The sequence below is a fragment of the Oryctolagus cuniculus genome, unplaced genomic scaffold (genome assembly GCF_964237555.1).
Source record: "Oryctolagus cuniculus unplaced genomic scaffold, mOryCun1.1 SCAFFOLD_183, whole genome shotgun sequence".
Classification (NCBI taxonomy): Eukaryota; Metazoa; Chordata; class Mammalia; order Lagomorpha; family Leporidae; genus Oryctolagus; species Oryctolagus cuniculus.
The window spans coordinates 39074-49056 of record NW_027208264.1 but is presented as its reverse complement, the minus strand read 5'-3'; the positions used below and the strand labels follow the sequence as shown (position 1 = coordinate 49056).

The following is a 9983-nucleotide window of genomic DNA, read 5'->3' as shown; positions in this document are numbered from 1 at the left end:
ACAGAAATCTTTCTTAATTACACCTTTATATATCACACTAGAGAGACAAATGCCACAAGGTCTGCAGAACCATTCAGTTCTAAGCACTCAAATGGAAGAATAACTTTATGTGTTGTAGTCCTTCACATATAGAATAACAAAAGGAAAAAAATTCTGCAGTCTCACGTTACAAAAAAACGTACTGCTGTAAAATGTAAAGAAGGGGTAACAGGATATCTTCTATAACACAAAATAACACACCTAGTGTCAAAAAGCAAACAAAACTTCTAAATAAAAATATCAAAATACACAGAGCAACTGAAGCACAAATCCTGCATTAAATACAGTAAAGATTGAGTAAGACAATGCACTAGTTAATAAAAGACACAAAAATAGGGAGACCTAGGGCAACCAGTAAATAAAACCAAAATAATGGGAAAACAACCTGAACCACTGTTTACCCTAGTTGGAGTACAATATTTATTGGTGTCTTTCCATTCATATAATACCTAACACTGTACATTAAGTTTTTAATGTCACAGAAAAACTTGGTTCTCCCATGAAATTCTTTAATTTCTTGATGAATTTTTCAAAGTAGACATTATTATGAATGAAAAACAGCCAACAAATTGGCACCTCTATTTAACGATGAAGAATTACAGAAACTTTTTAAAAGTTATCATAATCTTTTTTATCTTTTCTCCCCTCAGCTTCAAATCCATCAACTCCATCACTACCCCTTCTTTGCTTTCTGTTGTTGTGGATGTTAAAACGTTGGCTCATTTCTGGTAATGGATCCATGCCTAACACTTTGTGTATTTGGCGGAATGCAAGGAGTCCCAAAGCAAACTGTGCACTGGATGTAATGTCTTCACGCTGCTGGTCAGTCACTGTTGCCAAGGTGTCAAATGGATCCTTTTCACAAGGATCCAGAAGTCCAGGGGTACCTTTAAGAATAATCCCGGAAGAAATACACTCAAAAACTCTTCTCAGTGCATCTCCAGGGCTCTGGGGACTAGAAGCACTACTGATTGCCTTCTCTACTAATAACTCCATAGCCCAGCTTGGAAAATCAGACCAAGCTGGAACTCATTGACAGAGGTCTCGGAGAATACGTATGATTATCACACAGGACTGCAGACCATTAGCTCTAGCCTGGAACCACTTAGCTTGGCGTAGAGCAGCCAGAGCGTCAAGGCATTTTTTCCTGTCCAAGACATCTGGTGGATCTTTCACCATACCCGAGGTTACATTTCCTTCCCTCATGTTCTCTTCTTGAATAATTGGAGATGTCAAGGTGATAGTGACTTGCATTTTGGGTTCCACACAGGAATTCAAAATTATTGCCACTTCAGATACAGCCCATTTTATATCGTACTTCTCAGGACTTATAACAGCAAGCTGTTTGGGGAGGTTTCCTGCAATTCGGCTTAATAATGTCTTTGAAGGATTTTCTGAGCAAAGCAAAACAAGGCTGACATTTCTATCTCCTTGGAGAAGTAATCCTTTTGCCAATACTCCCACTTGCAAAACTCCTTTCAAAGCTCTGTCTTTCCCTCCCTCTTTCTTATCATCTCCCTCCTTGTTCTTGCTCTTTTCATGTTCAGACAAACTGTCTGAAACAAGTTCTAAAGCACGTTCAGTGATAAAAACAATGTTTTGAACTGCCTGTAACTCCTCTTCAGTTGCATAAATGGTTGCATGCTTTGTCATCACATAATGGTCATCAGATGAGTCAGGACGATGCAAAGGTGCAGGCCCCTGTGGTTGAGGTGGCATGCCTGGTTGCACTCCCAGAGGCCTAAGGGGCCTGGAGGACCATGTGGATAGCCTCCATCAGGCATCCAGTGGTGATCCTCCCAATGGTGTTGTCTTCCTCCATTCTTCTCCAGGGCACGTCCTCTTCATTACGTCTCATTTCCATCCTCCAGTGCTCCTCCTCTTCTCGTCTTTGCCAATACTCCTCCTTCTGCATTTGCTTTCTCATTTTCTCTTTTTGAATGTTCTCGAATACTGGACTTCTACTTGCAAATCTGGATTTATTTTTTTTTATTTTGAAGTCTGTGTCTTTGTCCTTTTAAAGGCATCTCCTTAGTATTGGGGTCGTTAAAATTGCACTCGCATCATTTACAATGGAACCTAATTACTTTTCCTTCATCATTTTGTACCTCCTCCACATGATCGTGGCCCACTGGCTGGACGTCACTCTGTAAAGCTGCAAGATATGCAGGTGTGACCGGCTCTGACACCGTGTCTGACTTTACTTCTGGAATGTGCTCAGAAGAAGTGACAGGAACATTTTTAACACATTCCGTTCCTTTTAAGTCTTCTGCTTTGTTTCCTGTTGACTGCAGTTTATTACCACCAACAAAGTTTATTTTGGGTGTACATGTTTTCTTGGCAGCCTCGTATTTGTAGGCACCGCTGATACTTTAGTGCTGGATGTGCTGTTAAGAGATGTGTTTCCTGTAGTAGTAAGACCTTTCACTGAAGAAGTTGCCATCGATGAAGCATTCACAGGGCAATTGTTTGCTGCAGTACTTGAAGGAGAGGCAGTCGGTTTTGAAGCAGATACAGCTGTTGAAGAAGTAGCTTGGCTAACAGCGTTTGGCTCTGTTGATGGAATTGGTTTACCCAGTTTTGTATGTAATTTAACCACTTTCTGATGCTTAGCACCACAGATGTGGGCAGCATATGCATCTGCTCCTGTACAGGACACATCGCAGAGCTCACAACGCAGCTGGTTGAGTCCCACGAGCAGAGTTATCGCTGCTGCTGGTATTTTGTGAGGCTTTCAATGCGGCTTCTTTTTTTATGTTTCTGTCCTTCTAAATGGTCTTTGTAAGTCTGTGGTCCAGCACAGCTGATCGTACACACATCACAGCAGTGAATCTGGGGTGGTTTCGGGGCTGTTTGGTTTCAGCTGTTCATTTTGGAATGGTGCTTTTTTAGTAAAGTGGTCCCTGTCCAGGCAGCTGCTGCAGCTTCTGTTGCTGCTGCTGCTGTGGGCAGCAGGAAGATGCGGCTGAGCACACTGCTGCTTCATAACCTGAGTGAGATGTGCAGAGTGAGTAACTGCCCTGCTGCTGTAAGTAGCACTCTGAGTGTAGGGCCGCACCACGGTGGCTGCAGCTGCTACTGGCTGTACGTGGAGGACACAGGACAAGTGGAGAAAGTAGTGGTAGCCGGACTCGGTGTGGCTGGTTTTATGGCTGTCACTGTCGAGTTTGCTGGGCTTCAGTATACGGAGTTGCACCTTGGCTATAACCTGCTTTGGGAGCCGTCTGATGGTAGGTTTCAGCAACAGCAGGCTGAGGCCGGGCAGCAGCAGCGAGGGCAGCGGCAGTTGCTGGTGGTTGTTGGTAGTACTGCTGACTGTCGTAAGCTGCAGCAGGAGCTGTGGGTCTTACCTAGGAGTAGGAGTCCTGGGAATTTTGTGTAGGAGCTGGGGGAGGTGGTGCTGGTGCCTCTCGTTGCCTCTGGGTATAACCACAGTCGGTTGCTGTGTGTGCAGCGGGGTAGCCTCCATAGGCGGCAGCTGTTGCTGCAGCGGCCACAGCTACTGGAGCAGGCCTGGCAACTGCAACTGTGCATAGGCAGCAGTAACCGTGTGAGCAGCTACTGGAGCCTGATGGACAGTGCAGCTAGAACTGCAGTTGGATGAGAACAGGCCACACCCGAAGCTGACTGTTGGCTACACTGGGCTGCAACCCCCGCCGCCGCCCCGCTGTGGGTGAATCCAAAGTAGTTGCCGTCGCCATTTTGGCGTCTTCCCCAGCAGGCCAGCACAGAGGAGGAAGCACTACAGGGCGTGTGGGAACCCTGGGCCTGGGCTGCTGCTGCTGCACTCCGAGCTCTCACCCGCGGCCTCCCTCCTGTGAGTAATATGCTTTGTGTAATACCAATATGGTGACATTACTTTCAGTGTATACCCTGACTAAAGGGACCGACTGCTATTGGTTTGGCTGGAATTTACCACTGTTCCAGCCTGGTAAACTGTTAAAACTGATCACCCTAGAAAGTAGATAATTTTACATACATGTAACGTTAGTATTGTAACATTTCCAAAAAGAATTTCATATTTTGCCGTGCAGAGTGGTATATAGGTAATGCTATTTAATTTTTGTTTTAATTTGCACTTCATTGTTGACAACTATGACTGATTTTTGTTGAATGTGTGTTAGTCTTTTAGGTTTCTTACTCTATGAATTATTTGTTCCCCTTTTTCTGATAGATTGTTTATTCTTCCCTGTGATTTCTTAAGATTTTTAGATTCCAAAATTAAATAATTGAAATTATCTTATGTTAGTCTATGTCTTGTCTTTTACATGTATTTTGTTTTGCACAATTTAATTTTCACACAAATATTCAGTTAAAGTCTTATGCTTTGTCTTTTAGTCATTTGTATATACTAGAGTAATAACATTTGTGCAAATATTTTCCTGTTAATTTGAAGATTTACCTTTGATGTTTCAATCTTTGGTATACCTAGAACTGTGTGCAGTTAGTTTTACTTCTTGTCATATAAATGGCAAATTATTCCAACAGTGTGGTGAGGATCTAAGAGTCATTGATTTATATCATATTTATGCACCGAATCTAATTTTTATATATTTCTTACTTCAGTTTATGGATTCTGGCTTCTGGTCATATAGTCTATGTTTGATCTCTATTCCTAACACTCCAGTAATTTCTCTTAGTTATTATGATTTTTAATTAGGCATAATATATGGTAGAATATGTGATTTCACATTGTTCATTTTTAATACTATTCTTGGTATTTGAGCAAAACCAATTGAATATATTGGGTTATGTAGAAATAATTTCTATCCTAATAATTCAATGAATTGAGGGTTCACTGTATATATGGGTTCATGATGACAGGGCATTTCACCATTTTCTTAAGAGGATTATTCATATTTGCAAAATATTCTGTTAAAATATATTTAAAGAAAGACATCCCTCTGGGGATACCAAAAGGACACAGTGGTTTTCTTTGACAGTTTATGAAATGCTCAGAAAAGAAGTTTTGGGAAGCCAACTAATTAAATTTTTTCATTTATATCAAAGAGTTTCTTTTTCAGCAGATATGTAAGAACATGAAATATATTGCCATTTCTCTCTAGATACTTTGGCCATTTCCCAGCATGTACTCCACATAATTTTGTTCATGCGACTCTGGGATAGAAAAATGCAATAAGTAAGTACCCAGTATGAATGGACTTGGTAAAGGTCTTATGGTAAAATACAGTACTGCTCCAACTAATTAAAGAACAGAAATAGCCAAAAAAGAAGAAGAAAAAGAGAGAGAAAAAGAAATGAGAGACAGAAAGTGATAAAGAAAAGAAATACTTCCCTCCTCTATTGTCATCTAGAATGTGGTGGCAAATTCAAAAGGAGCAGCACTCCAATTAGAAATAGAGGAGGTCTCCAGGAAACTACTGAGGGACAGAAACAGAAGCTTAAGACAGGGGCGTGTAGTTTCTGTGAGGAAACTGTGTCAGCGTCGATTAAGTTAGTTGTTGCTTGTTTTCCAGAAGCAGGGAAGGATGCTTACTAGAACAGAGCAATCAGGGGCCACTTTTCCAGCTTCTCTGCCAGGAAGGCAGCCTTGTCACTGGGCTTACAGCTGCAGAAATGCTCAGTCCTGATGGCCAGCATGAATTTAAAAAGTTTTTGGATCAAAGTAAATATACTTTAATACCATTTTCTGTGCACTGTGAAGTGCTCTTTTACACTATCGAATATTAGCAGATGTGTTGTCTTATAATTCTTTTAATATATAAACTTGTGTGTGTTTGGATAGCTGAGTGTAACTTTCTGGTCACATTAATAGAAAAAATATTTGCTCAAAAGCCAGAATAGAATGATCTCTGGATAAATATAAAATAAAATAAAGTATAAATGAAATATTAATTTTTACACTCAACAATTTTATGTTTTATATATTCAAATCTCTGAAACCATGTTAAAGAGCAAGTGACAAATTGTACAAAATATCTGTAACATAAAATAGAGCTAATAGTTTAAAAAACAGATGATAAAGATCACAGAGAAAAATATGAGGCCATATAATAAAAATGGGGATAGCGATTAAGCTGTTGTCATGAAAATGACAAAATAAAATGGTTTCAATAAGATAAAATTTTGTTTCGTTTTCATGTGAGAACAAAGAGACTGACCAGTGAGCTCTGAGCCCTTGATCACTGAAGCTTCTTCTGTCCATCATTCAGTTTCCTGGGAGCATTGTCCATAACCACAGGTAAGCCAGGTCGCCACTTCACTGGGGAACCAGAGGACAGCATCACCTGTATACAAGAGAATATTGAATACATCTCTTCCACACTGTTCAATTGTTGAAAATTGGGCCTCATAGCCATACCAATGGCAAGGGAGAGTGGAGGATGCATTCTATGAATAAGAGGTCAAGTGTCCAGAAAAAAATAGAACTAATGCTCTGCCATAGGTTGCCATAGCATCTAGGAAAAAAATGTTTCACAAAGAAATATGAACATGTAAATTTAATAAACTAAATGATATAAAAACAGTAGTAAAATGTACTAAAACAGAAGTACATGCTCTTTTTTTGATCTCACAAGATTTTTCACAAATGTTAATAACAGCTGTTGAAAATATAACAAAATGAGCATTTTCAAATATTGTTGGTAAAAAAAAAAAGTATCCATAGGTATTACTTTAACGGAAAGCAATTTGGCCTTAAATAGAGAAGTGCCTACAGGTCCAAATTGAGAACCATTATGTGCAAATTACTGGCCAACACTCTTCAAAACTGCTGCTATCATAAAGACCAAGGAAAGTTGGATGTCTGCTCCAGGTTAAAGAAGATATGAAAGAAAATATAGTGCATTATATGCTTCCTGACCTAGGGAAAAAGCATTGTTTTACAAAGCATGAATACGGTCTATAGACTAGATAGACATTTTATTATTTTTTTATTTTGATCATTGTACTGTAGTTATACGAGGTGTTAAAAATAGGAAATCAGATAATGGGCATTTGAGAACTCTGGTATTATTTTGAACGTTTTTGTAATTTTGAAATGACTTCAAAATGAAGTTTCATCATACTTAAAAGTAGACCCTACTTCTGAGCCCTTCTCCTTGTTTATCGTGTGCATTAAACTATCAGAAAGCTAGTTAGACTTTAACCCTTCCAAAGCTACAAGCTGCAAATGCCTCCTTGGGGAATAGTCTATGCATATGATACACCAGAATGCTTGCAACAAACTACATACTAACTAAATGTCAAATTTCATACATGTTCAGCCTCAAAGAAACACTAGTGTTCATATTACATGCAATTGGAATGATTTCCTGAAAAATAATGTACATTGAAGCTTTTTGCCATTTTTTCTGTATTCTCATTTTTCTCTTATTCCTTTCTACTATTGCATTTTCAATTGTTTCTGTTCCACTTATTTTATTTAAGTGAGGATGTGTTTTTCAAAGTATTTTTTAGAATTCTTAACTAAATAAATTAAATACTCACACAAATCACCTATAATTCCATCTCATTTTTATGTTATAATTTTATTTAAATATATAAAAGTAAATCATATGCATTCTAAACTTTGTTAATGTTACAAAGTTAAAATATGATTATATTAGTCATTATTTTACATTGGTCATGCCTATGGTTGTATCTACCAAAGCCACAGAGAAATGTAATCAGCCAGATGTTTGAGTTTAAAAACAAAGGCAGCTATTAGAAACATCTGGAGGTTGCAAAGATTATTCCAATTTACTCAATGTTTATCTTTATCCAAATACCTCCAGTGTGTCTCATCTCTCCAGGCTGGTGAACACAGACACACTGAACTATCTCCAAGGTCCATATGTAATGCTGTAGGCAGTTGACACCTCAAGATGAAAGCATAGCTCACATTAGTGTTGATTAACATCAGTATATTTTGAAATATTCTTGATTCTCCTGACAAATTCTAGGAATACTGGTCAAAAAGAGTCTAACAGAGATTTTGTGTTCACGATAGAAAGTAACCCTGATAGACTGAAATGACAGTGAGTTGATACAAAGAACACCTTCTCTGCCACATAGGAAGCAGAGATCATAGTTATACCAAATACCTGTCCCCAAGACTTCAGTGACAATATGGCTCTTTATTTAATAGGTGTTGGCACTATGTTTTCTCCCTGGGAAGTTTCCCTTAACAGAACATGCCCAGCCTGATATGTGAAGTCCTAAGTTATGTTCTGAATGACCTTGACTAGCACAGGGAAATTATCCTACGTTTTCATTGTAAAAATTGCAACATTGAATAGCAGTGCAGGACTTCTGCAATTATCATTTGTTTAGCTCTTGGTTGGATCTAAGGTGCCTCCAGAAACCTCTGTCTTAGCACCACAGCCCCATTGCATAAGCAGCTACTGCCAGACACCACTTTGTGAATCTGTTCTTAGAAATTACGAAGGAATGAGGATGAGGGAATGAAGATTGTGAGATCATGTGTGTTTGTGTGTGTGTGTGTTAGTATGTGTGTGTGTGTGTGTGTGTTAACATGCTATCAGATCTCATATAACTGAACCCATTCACCTTATTCTGATTTATTTAGAAAGTATACTTTTGCTAAAACTGCAAGAATTTGTAGAATTTAATAGACACGTTATAGATATATTCAACTCCATGTTAGAAATACTAACAACCTGAAATGCTAAGAACCCCTTAAGGTGACCAAGAACATAAATCAAGTAGTTCTATGGGAAATAACAAATGAAACCTGAACAAAAATGAGAGTATACTGTTTATTTTTATTTTGTTACAGCTTATTTTTATTTTTTCTTTCTTTCTTTCTTTTCTTTTTTTTTCTTTCTTTCTTTTTTTTTTTTTTTTTGACAGGCAGAGTGGACAGTGAGAGAGAGAGATAGAAAGGTCTTCCTTTTGCTGTTGGTTCACCCTCCAATGGCCACTGCAGCTGGCGCGCTGCAGCCGGTGCACCACGCTGTTCCGATGGCAGGAGCCAGGTACTTATCCTGGTCTCCCGTGGGGTGCAGGGCCCAAGCACTTGGGCCATCCTCCACTGCACTCCCGGGCCATAGCAGAGAGCTGGCCTGGAAGAGGGGCAACCGGGACAGAATCTGGTGCCCCGACTGGGACTAGAACCTAGTGTGCCGGCGCTGCAAGGCGGAGGATTAGCCTAGTGAGCCGTGGCACCAGCACAGCTTATTTTTAAATACCTTTAGTTAGATACAAATCAATGCACATATTTAAAAACATAGGATTTGATATATGATAACATCTACAAGAAAAATTATGCACATAACCCTAAAATTTTCCTTGTGTCCCTTTTTTTTCTATTGTGGTAAAAGACATGATATAAAATTTACCAAATTAATGATTTAAATGTGTAATGCAGAAGCAGCTACATGCACCTTGTGCAATAGGTCTCTAGGACTTTCTTATCTTGCAAAATTACAATTCTATACCTGTTTGACAACAGTTCCGCTGTCTAATTGAAGCTTTGTAACCTGTGACCATCATCTTCCTATTCCCCTAATCCCTACCCAGAATCCCGTAATTCTCTACTATTCTGCTCTTCGCTTGTATGAGTTTGATTTTTTAGATTCTGTATGTTACAAAGACATGCAGTATTTGTCTCCCTGTGCCTGGCATACTTCGCTTTTCAGTCATTTTCTGCAAATGATGGCATTTTGTCATGGTTGTGTGTGTGTGTGTGTGTGTGTGTGTGAGAGAGAGAGAGAGAGAGAGAGAGAGAGAGATTGGATAGTATTCTATTATTTTTTGAAGCCACATTTTCTTTAGCCACTCGTATGTTACACAACCACTTAGGTTGATTCCATAACTTGGCTGTAGCAAATAATACTGTGATGAACATGGGAGCACAGATACTCTTTGACATAATGATTTCGTATCTTTTGGGTTAATATCTGGAAGTTAGATTGTGGATCACAGTGTAACTCTAATTTTAGTATTTTGAGAAAGCTTCATCCAGTTTTCCATAATAGCTG

The 9983-nt window shown here is 39.0% G+C and overlaps 2 pseudogenes; both read right to left on the bottom strand.

Annotated features, from left to right (window-relative positions):
• Positions 1-610: 610 nt before the first annotated feature.
• Positions 611-1975, bottom strand: LOC138848101 (zinc finger RNA-binding protein pseudogene; annotated as a pseudogene).
• A 761-nt stretch (positions 1976-2736) lies between these two features.
• Positions 2737-9645, bottom strand: LOC138848102 (zinc finger RNA-binding protein pseudogene; annotated as a pseudogene).
• Between the last annotated feature and the right edge of the window lie 338 nt (positions 9646-9983).